Source organism: Condylura cristata, unplaced genomic scaffold (assembly GCF_000260355.1).
Source record: "Condylura cristata isolate star-nosed mole 26May11 unplaced genomic scaffold, ConCri1.0 scaffold00014, whole genome shotgun sequence".
Classification (NCBI taxonomy): Eukaryota; Metazoa; Chordata; class Mammalia; order Eulipotyphla; family Talpidae; genus Condylura; species Condylura cristata.
The window spans coordinates 7,446,147-7,456,843 of NW_004567115.1; the positions used below are offsets into that span (position 1 = coordinate 7,446,147).

The following is a 10,697-nucleotide window of genomic DNA, read 5'->3' on the forward strand; positions in this document are numbered from 1 at the left end:
CCCGCCACACTAGGCAGCTGGATGTCAGAAATCAGGAGGTTGGTCCCACCCCAATTTCGTATGTGAATTCATGCAAACTTAGGGCTTTGAGGAGTCATTATCACCTGAGAGTTGAAACTAACAGGCTGTGACTCTCAGGTCTCCCAAGTGAATGGACCTGACACCTCTCCTCCCCCGGCCCCTGAGCTTCCTGCCGGACTCTGTTAAGTAAGGACATCCCATCCTCGCTTGGCTCCTGCTTTTGAAACCTGGTAATAGTTCTCAACTTACTCCTTTGGTTGCACTGTTCTAACAGGCATCACATCCCCCCATTCAAGCTGGTCATACCTTATGGTCACATCATTGGCCCTGCCTGCTCTTGGTGAAGAGGACACTTTTATGACCTACTGGCCCAAGAGAATGAGCTTTTAGATCCTGAAGCGCTTTTGTAGCAAATCAACTCGTTATAGTCTTCCATGCGTTTTCAGCTCACTCCTGATATGAGGGGACTGAGCTAAAGTGAGGCAACAGGAACAGCAGGCACCAAGCTCTGGGAGACACCATCAAACTGACCAGTTAGCTGGCTTTCTCACACAATGGACACTGTGTGTTCTTCAGAGTATGGGTGTGGGTGCCAGAAATGTCATGTCCCAGGACAAAATTCAATCAGAAACTAGTGTCACCCAGATATCAAAAATAAAACTAGAGAACTCCCAGGCAGCTCAGGGAAAGGTGGAAATCTATTTTTAGTATACGTGCTGTGAAAGTGAGCACACACAGCCCATTTTTATTTGGGGTCTTTATGATGCCTTAGGTCCCCATAAAGTGTCCACTCTATGGTTCTGGAGATTTGCCAGTGAGAAGAATGTTGTACCAAAAAAAAAAACAAGGTTTAAAAGTATACATAAAATAAAACATTAGGTCAGGGATCGCTAAACAGGGATCTTATCATTCAGTGATTCAGTAAATGTTTGAAGCTTTTCCTGAAAATAAAAAGCAGAAATAGGTATCAAATCCTTAGGAAAGCGTTACACTTCCCAGCCTTTGTAGTCTACTTTTTAGTATCTCTTTAGTAAATTGAAGAGCCCATCCGAGACAGTGAGTCTCCTTCCCATTCCTGCCCTGCTCCAAGATTAAAAGCATCCCAAAGTCTAGCACAGATCAGGTAAGGTATCTCCCCAAAGCCCAGGGGCAGAGAGAACCATGAACTTCCGTTCCGACTATTGGGGCTCACAGTTGGGGAAGAGAATTGTGCTGGGTAATTCCAAATACCATATCAACATAGGACTAGGAGACGAAAGCAGAATAGACCTAGACAAGAGAACCTTGCAGGGAAAAATGAAGGAAAGACCGTCCTTCCTGGTTCACTGGTCACTGGTGACATTGCAGTGCTCATTTAACGACCAGCGGTTGGAATGCGCAGCACCTTCTGGAAAAACCTTACCAACTGTTCCTTGCCTGCATGTCAGATGTTACCTAAGAATGTCAGGGAATTTTAAGTATCTCTAATTTTTTAACTTCTCCCACTGCTTCCTTCCATTACCTTATCCTTGAATATCTCCAAGTCCTTATCCTGTGCCAGAGAGGGTTACCTCTTTTCTAGAAACTCCAGAGGTGACCCTGAAAGGTGGCTGCCCCACTGAGGACTACATTTCCCAGACCCCTTTGCATTTAGGTGTAGTCATGTGACTGAAGTTTAGTGAAAGGAATGGGCGTAGAAATGTGCTGCCACTCCAGGCAAGGCCGATGGAAACTTCTCGTGTGCACTTCATCCTCATCTACTGAGAGGTGGAGATGACCCTCAGTGACCTTGACAGTCACCTGCTACAGATGGGGAACCTCTCTCAAGCTCCCTCTCTTAGTAAAGGTGTGAAAGTTGTGCCACTAAGTTGCAATGTTATGTGGGCAAGAAATAAACTTCAATTGTGTTAGTCATTATATATTTTTTGGTCTATTACATCAAGTAGCCTATCTCAATTATACATAGCTTCTTTGATACAGCTGTTATTATTGTGTGCACAAGTCTGGGTGCCTTCTCCCTGTTCTTTAAATCTTACCACAAATCAAAAAAGCAGAAAAAAGAAATTTAAATTTAAGCAACAGATAGGAACTCACCAAATTAGTGGCCACAGCATTTAGATCTTGCAGCTAGAAGAACAGTAGTTCCGGAGAACGTCACTCCAAGACAACCTGATATAGTAAAATAAAACAAAAATCAAACATATGACAGCACAGATATCGAGTGAAGGTTAATTTCTAAAGGATGTTGCCAGTTTACAAAAGAGTTAGCCACTGTTTTCCAGTAAATGACAAATTTCCCTATTGCTTTAAAAATAAGATTTATTTTAAAAATACACTCTCCTTCCAATTATTATAACACAGAAGTTATAAAGAACCCTGCTCTGCTAAGTAAGCTATGCCGGACTAGGTATGAACTCTGTGGATATCCAGAGTTGTACCTACTTTGGCTGCCAGAAATAGTGGGTATGTTTTTTTTCTAGGCCTATGTGCTCTGGCAGTACTTCCGTGCGACTTCCGTGCGTGTCCAAACTTTTCTCTGGAGACCTTGTTTCTTAGGTAGGAAATTCCAGTTTATAAAATTACAGACTATGAAAAAACTTTAGATTTTTTTTAGATGAAGTTAAAACAGACATGAGAGATGCATTATAATCTGTCTTTGTGTCAACTACCATACCAGAGACAACACCCATGGCAATGAAAATAAGTTCTCTGTAAACAGGGTGAAGGTGAGACAGTGGCGGTGGGCGCACCAGAGCTGCCGACACCGCCTGTAAGGTCAGGCAAACTGGACATTTTCTTACCAGAGCAATCTTCCTTTACCAGGTTAAGGGTAAAAATACCACTTGACGGAACAGGGAATATATTTGCCTAAAATAGGAGACTGATTCTGCGTCAGATATAAGATCCAGGAAGCAAACAGTTCAGAACTCTGGGCAAACACTCTGACAGTCCAAAACAGCGCATGAGGGCAGGAGGAGGAAGAGACAAAACATGAGGGTTGACAGGGGAAGGCGCGACTGGGGCCATTTCCTCCAGGACTTCAAACTTAGGGTTTTGTTGTTGTTTATATTTTTTGAGAGGAAATGCCATCGCGTCTGGTCCTGTGGGAAGACAGTGATCAGATCCCTTTGGCGCTGTCCTTGGAGGATGTCCGCGTGCAACCCGCACCCTCCCTCTGGGTTGGGGCCTGGGGAGCCGCAGGTGTCAGGGAACAAGATGGCGCCCCACAGTGAGGGCGCAAGTGAGGGGGCGGGGGTCGGCCTTCACTTACTCGGAGGTGCTGGCTCCTCTGAAACCCAGATGCTGCCAACTCCCTGGGCTCAGGAGTTAAAAGCGCCCTCTTCACTTCTTCACTTCTCGTCGAGATCAGCACCACATATTTTTCTGATAACGTCACGCATGCTGACTTCTTACATTTTGAAAGTTGATCTACAAGTAAAACCTTCCATGAGGCATAAACAAAAAGGAAAAAAAAAAATGGAAAAAAGGAAAGCAAGGTGTGCTGTAGGGAGGTGGAGAAGAGAGAGGCAGTGGCCTCCTTATTTTGAGAACTGCTGCAGCTCGAGTGCCACTCCCCAGCCGGCTTCCTGGCTGCAGAGGGCGGCCAGTGGCCAGGCGTGGGTGACGTCAGGGCCAGGCCTGAGTCATCGCCAGCGGCTGGGCTGTCCTGCCACTCGGAAGGGGACAAAAGGAACCTTTGATGTCCAGAGGCCCTCCTCTCGGCACACTCGCCTGCTCTGAGCAGCAGGCCAGGAGAACATTCCTGCAGTCTCCCCACCCCCCGGCCGCCCTTCCTACTTCCGGAACAGTCCCAGGCAGATTCTGCAAGGCCTCCCCAAGGGACGTGACCCCTCTTGCATGGCAGAGGCATGGTGTTCTCTGTCAAAGAGAAAAGCAGGGAGGGTGTTTCTCTAGGGATTTCTCACCTCCCACTCCGGCATTCCCCCTTCTTCCTTATGGTGCTGCTTACATAGCGAGTCGAAGTGAGAGTAAAAGGGAAACGTGGACGGACTCTCGTCACACCCCCTCCCAGGGCAGCACCCAGCGGTCAGTCTCTATTCTCCTCTGCTGTTGTGCAATGGCCTGGCGCCTCAGCTCTCTGCTCTTCCTGAGTTTCACAGGATGCCACTCTTTAAAATATATATATTTATATACTACAGCCTGGCACGGGGCTCAGTAAATATATCGGGAATGAGTAAACAATCCTATGAATGGATATCAAAAATATCTAAAAATAGTAGGGAACATATATGGAATAGTTACAAGGAATGTCTGAAGTCCCGCTAAGTGATCGTTTCATTTATTGTTACCAGCACGACATGGTTATAAGGAAATGGATGCTCAGAAAGATTAAGGCCCTTCTCTAGTGGCCCACAGCTAGTTAGTGGCATAACCTGGATCACCTGATCTCAAATCTTGTATTTTTAAGCATTATGCAGAGTGACTGGAAGAAAAGAACAAATATTAACCAAAGGCGGCCTGTCTGGGAGAGGGGCGATAAGGATAAGGATGACATTAGAAACCAAATCCTACAAGGAAAACAGTGGAGTAATTAGGGGTGAACTGTCTGCCCCATGACGGATGATAGGAGGCCTCACAGCCTCTTGACAGGTCAATATCAGGTTTGAAGCTAGGCAGGATACCAGGGTCTGCATTAAGGCCAGGTGGGGTTGAGAAGCTAGAACCAGAACACACAGCAGGGAAGTCTGCATGGCAGATGCAGATTCCACAGTGAATAGAGCACCTCTGAGGGAAACTGGTCTTACTGACCTCTGGCCTCAGGGGTGTGGGTGAGAGGACCAATGAAGCTAAAAGCACAAGCCCAGGCCAGGCAAGCAGATTGTGGGGAAGGTTACTCAGAACCTAGAGGAGAAGGCTGAATACAATGTGGTTTCAAAGTGCCAGGGGGTACTGGTGGTAGCAGGAGGGGCTGGACCTGACAGTGGCGGTCACCTCTGCTCTTTGCACTGCCTCACAGGGATCAGTGGCCATTCTGGGATGAGCGAGAATCCTCTCAGTGCCTGTATTCAAGCCATGGTGGGGGAAGAGAGTAAAGGAGGACCTTCACTGATAGGGGTGTCTGGATCCAGGATAAGAATGGTCTCAGAGGTTGTGGCTGGTACTTTTCCACAATTCTCCCAAGGTGAATGACTCATTCCACGAAAAAGACAAAACCAAGAATGCCCAGTCCCAAGAAGAAGGGAGGGAGGTGTGGTTCAATAACTCTACCCGCTTTCAGCTCTCCTTCCCACTGTGGGATGGGGTGTCTGATCACAGCGACCCTTCTCCATGGCTTTGGAAATCAATGCTTCTGATAGCTGGGGACACTGTGCAGTTAGATTGTTCCTGGGAGCACAGCCAATTACTACTCGGAGTTTACCACTTGTACTGTGGAGGATGAATCCCCAGGCAGGTGGAATTAGCAGAGGTGAACTTCAGAAAGGAAAAAGCCACGTGCTTTTAATCAAGGGAAGAACAACAACTAATCAGTTACTGTCCATGCCCATGACCTTGGGCAGAGGAAAGTTCTTCAAGTTCCAGGCATTTTTGGCAGACAGCTTATTTATTCTTTCCTTTTCTCTGCAGAAAATGCTTCTGGGCAACCCCCTGCTTTTCCCCCAAAGGGTAGTGGCCTTGCTTGCTTCACATACACACGTATTTATTTCTTTAATGAGATGAATAAAAGCTGGTTGTTACTTCAGTCTACCTTGTCAGACCAGGATAACGTGAACAAAAAAAGAAAGGAGGAGAGAATGGAACTTCAGTAAGACACAGACCCTTGCATTCTGATCTCTGGAGTGGATTCTGACAGTGAGCATAAAATTAGAACAATGGGAAAACATCTATTTGGGGACACAAATAACGCCCCCTAGCCTACCCCATCTGGTGAACCTGTTTCCTTTGCTACAATAAATGCTGATAAATAGCTACCTACTGGGAATTTTTAAAAAATATGAACACCTTTATGGGTTTAAAGACTCCTTGGAAGACTTGTCTATCCTCATCCCTCTGATTTCTTTTATCTTACTCGCTTTTCAAAAAAAAATTATTAAGGTAGCATTTAGATACCATAAAGTTAACCCACTTAAAGAAGTATAATTCAATGGACTTTGGTATATTTACAGAATTGGGTGACTTACATTTCTAATTTTAGAACATTGCATATCACACCCCAAAGAAACTTTGTATTACTAATAGTATTACTCCTCATTTATTCCCACTCCACAGCCACAGGCAAAACTTATTCTTCCTTCTGTCTTTATGGAGTTGCCTCTTCTGGACACTTAATAGAAATGAAATAACATAATCTATGGTCCTTTATGTCTAGCATGTTTTCAGGTTTCACCCATGTTGCAGAGTATATCATTACCTCACTTCTATTTATGCCAAAATAGAACAGAAAACTGTGTGGCTATACTACAGTTTTATCAGTCGTTGAACAATTGAGGGTTTTTCCCCCTTTCTGTTTGGCTCTTATAAATAACATTTCCATGAACATTCAAGGACAATTTTTTTTATGTGGGCATATTTTCATGTGGCTTGGATAGATACCAATGAATGGAATTATTAGGTCATAAGGTTAACTCTATGGCTAAGATTTTTTTTGGGGGGGGGCTAAGATTTTCTAATTTATAGCAGTGAAAAATTTAATGACAATGAATTGTCAGGTCCTTGATAGCCTTCATAATCACCAGAATTTTTAAAAATAATATAATAGTTTATTTTTACATCATTTTGTGCCTTTTTTCCATCTCAGTTGTAATCCCTGTGGGCTTCCCATCACCAAATCACCCATGTGCCATCACCATAGTCCAGTGCACTTCCCCACATCACCACCGATTTTGATCCATTATCCCCTATTCTACCTCCATAAAATGTCTCTAGTACATAGTTGTTCATTATTATTATTATTTTCTCGCCTGGTCCTTTATACTCCTGCTATGAGTGAAACCATCCAGTATTTTTCCTTTTCTTTCTGGCTTATTTCACTAAGCATTATCTTTTACAGCTCCATCTATAGTTAACATTTTGAGGAACTTTGAAACTGTTTTTTCAAAGTTCTGCACCACTTTACATCCCTACCAGTGATGTCTGAGGGTTCTGATTTTTTCACATCATCACCAGCACTCCTAAGAGTCTAAATTTTTTAATTCTAATTATCCTAGTAGTTGTGACACACAATTTTGATTTGCGGTTTTCTAATGGCTACTGATGTTGAACATCTTTTCACGAACTTACTGGGCATTTGCATTTCTTCTCTGGATAATTGTCTGCTTAGATTCTTTGCTTTTAAGTTGAGTTGTCTTTTTATTTTTGAGTTGTAGAACATTATTGATAGATTCTGTATATAAATCCCTTAATTTATATTCATTTTATAAATACTGTCTCCCTGTGGGTGGATTATTTTCTCCCTTTCTTGATTGTTGCCTTTGAAGGACAGAAAGTTTCAACTTTTGGTGGAGTCTGGCTTATCAAGCTTCTCTTTTTTATTTACTTGTAATTTTGTGGTGTTATATCAAAGAATCTGTTATCTAACCTAAGGGCATATAGTTTTACACTTGACTTTTCTTCTAGGAGTTTTATAGTTCTAGTTCTCATATTTATGTCTTGGTTGAGGTCCATGCTACCCACGTTGTATGACAAGATCCTGATGTAGGGGGAAAAAGTCCTGAAAAGTCAGAATATTCCACAACTGGTTCCTACTGGATTCTTTTTATTTGTTTATAGCCATTTTCAAGAAGTATGGTTTGTTTTTGGTTGTTCCCAAGAAGCATAGCAATTGTCCAAATATACATTCAATATAAAATCAGTAATTACTTGATTGGATTTATTGGTTCAATAACAATAGCATTACACAGAATGGCACAGTATGTTGTAAAATAATTAATATTACCCTGCTTGAGAGAGCTGGCACAAATCTAGGTCCCACAATAACAAGAGACGTCACAGTCCAAGAATTCTGGGAACCAAAGGCTGCAATAATTTCCTACCCAGTCCCCAATAAAAGATGTATAGTTTTAAGTAACATAGTTTCGCTTTAAGTAATAGAATTATAAATAACAATAAGTTTTCCTACTCTTCCCTCTAACTTTCACCCCAACCCATTTTCACACAGAAAGGTTTTTAAGATAAGATTAATAGGATAATAATTAATGACCATAAGGAAAGAAATTTTTCCCGAATTTTAAAAAAGATTTATTTATTTGTGCATACAGAACTGTGGTACAGGCCAGAGGTGCAAAAATAGTGACTAATAGATGCTCCTTTTATAGATCAAAAAAGGAATTTTTCCTTAGGGGTAGGGAAATGTCAGTGCACTTGGGGTTGGTGTTTTTCTGACTCCTAGCTCCTTAACATTAAATCTGTACCTTTAAGATGTTTGTTCATTGAGAGATTAACAAAATGATTGCTTAAGTAGTAATAGCTAACTGACCACCATAGAAATGTTTTGTATATTAATAACTGATCACCATAGGAATATTTTGTTTGATAACTGATCACTATAGAAAAATTTTGTTTGATAACTGATCACCATAAGAATATTTTATTAGTGACTGGTCACTATAGGAACATCTTGTGTAGCGATTGTACTTTTAATTAATGAATGATGAATATCACAGTCTCATAGTTTCAATAAGAGATCAAAAAGTCTCAATAAGAGATCAAAAAGTCCCAAGCTGTCTTTAAGAAAATATGATGATTGTTAAGCTTTCTGCTTTATGCACACACTGATGTAATCCCACCGCTTGCTTGTAATGTGTAAGTAAAGACTTGCTGGGTCAATCGGCAGAAGATGCTTTCAACCTTAACAGGAGCCTGCGTCTCCTCATTTATCTACCTTATCTTTTCTCTTTCTCTCTTTTTCTCTTTTTTCTACCATGACACCATCCTTTCCAGTGGGAGACCCTCACTACCTCAGCTGAAGCTGGTCTTCAGCATTGCCTATGACCCATTTTTAAGTTTTTGATAAAGCTTTCTTGACACAGCTTTATCTCCAGTCCTAAATTATGTCCCCTTAGTTTTTCTACTTCTGTCCACTTTTCCTTCTGATAGGGCAAGGGAAGAAACTGGACAGGCCAAGTCAGAACTCCTTTTAGTTGGCAGGAAGAAAAGACAATCAGGGAGTATTCAATTTGTGGCCCTTAACTTCTGTAGTGAATTTAGTGCAATGTCTGATATAAGAAGGCTGAATAAACATTAGATTTTTCTTTTTCTTTTTTTTTTTTGTGGTGATGGTGGTGGCTACATTATGCCCCATATATACTTTTGAGTTAGTTATGTTCATTTATATTAATAGGTCCCATGACCTCTGAGAATCTAGACTAGAGGCTACTGCCCGAGGGCCTGTCCTCACTCGCTCAGCTGAATTTGACATTGTTGTTTTCCTTTTGCATCTTTCCTGAGAGAATTAGCTGCCCCCCCCAACTATATAAGGCTTATCTCTGAAGCTTTCTAAGTAACGTTTGGGGGCCTCTCTCCTATTTCCATTCCCCATCTAGCACCAGAATCCTGTGTTCCTACTTCTCCCACAAAACTTTCTAGTACAGTGCTTTTAAAATTACAGGCCAGGACCATTTATTGGGTCTGAAGCAGTACTGCTTTCAAGTGACTGAATAAAAGAAAACAATAGAAATTATCTAGTGCTTAACAAGTAAGACTTTGTTCCAGTTTTGTAATATGTGTGTGAGTTGGGTCTTTCTATGAAACACTTTTTCAATGTGGTTCAAGGTTTAAAAAACATTTTGAAAACAGTGTTGCAGTAGATCTTTCACTTTCATTAAGGTGTCTGAACAACTTTTAACAACACATGACACTCCTTCAAGTGGTCTGTTCCTTTTGATACTCCCAGGGATTAAACTCCAGAGATGAATTTCCAACACCACTGAAGCCTTTTCCCTTAATTTATAGTAAATGGTAGAATAACTTCTGTGGCAACTACCAACCCCTCCCTTCTTCATGCCATCTTTGAGCTATCACCTCCACTCACTCCCACAACATCTGCAAATTCATACCCCAAACTTGTGGGGGTTTTCTATTTTTCAAGATTCTCAAATATTCCATCTCATTTGATTCTCACACCACCCCATGGGGTCGATGGGTCAAATCCAAAGCCTTGCTTGACAACTTAACTCACTGTGTAACCTTAAAAAAGTGACTTAACTTCTCAACCTGTTTCCTCAGCTCTATTACATGTGACCAAAAAGATTAAGAGAGTTGGGCCCTCTCTGCTGAGACTGTGGGTTAAAGCACAGCACAAAGAAGTTAAAGCCACTTCACCATGAGTTCGATTCCCACCACAGAGGTGACCCACACAGTGCAGCAGACCTCTCCTGACCCGCCCACTGCTCCCTTCAGGAGTATACTTCGTTGATCTGCCTGTTTTGCCCCCCACTCTGTCTCTGGTGAATCTTTTCATGGCCCCTGAACCTCTGGCCTGTACCCCAGTTCTGTATGCATAAATAAATTAATCTTAAAAAAATATTAAGAGAGTTGATCAACATCACTCAGTCTATGAGTAGCAGGGTCAGGAAAAGAATTGGACCGCTCATCTCCAGATCTGATTGTTTCACAGGCTTCTTCTCACGAGACAGTATAAGTTCATTCCAGTGATGTGATTTACTGACTTATGAAGAATGTTTAAGAAATTAACAGTGAGCGCAGTGGGTTAAAGTACAGCACTAAGAAGCTAAAGCCTC

General features: G+C 42.1%; 1 protein-coding gene across 2 annotated transcripts in view; it reads right to left on the reverse strand.

Moving 5' to 3' along the window:
* ZBTB38 (zinc finger and BTB domain containing 38) overlaps positions 1 to 3,543 on the reverse strand; it is a 71,429-nt gene extending 67,886 nt beyond the window's left edge. For both annotated transcript variants that reach the window (XM_012724877.1, XM_012724876.1), the window contains exons 1-2: positions 3,272 to 3,543; positions 2,095 to 2,169 (exon numbers count right to left, since the gene is read on the reverse strand). The gene's annotated coding sequence lies outside the window, so the exon portion shown is untranslated. The remainder of the gene's footprint in view (positions 1 to 2,094; positions 2,170 to 3,271) is intronic.
* Between the last annotated feature and the right edge of the window lie 7,154 nt (positions 3,544 to 10,697).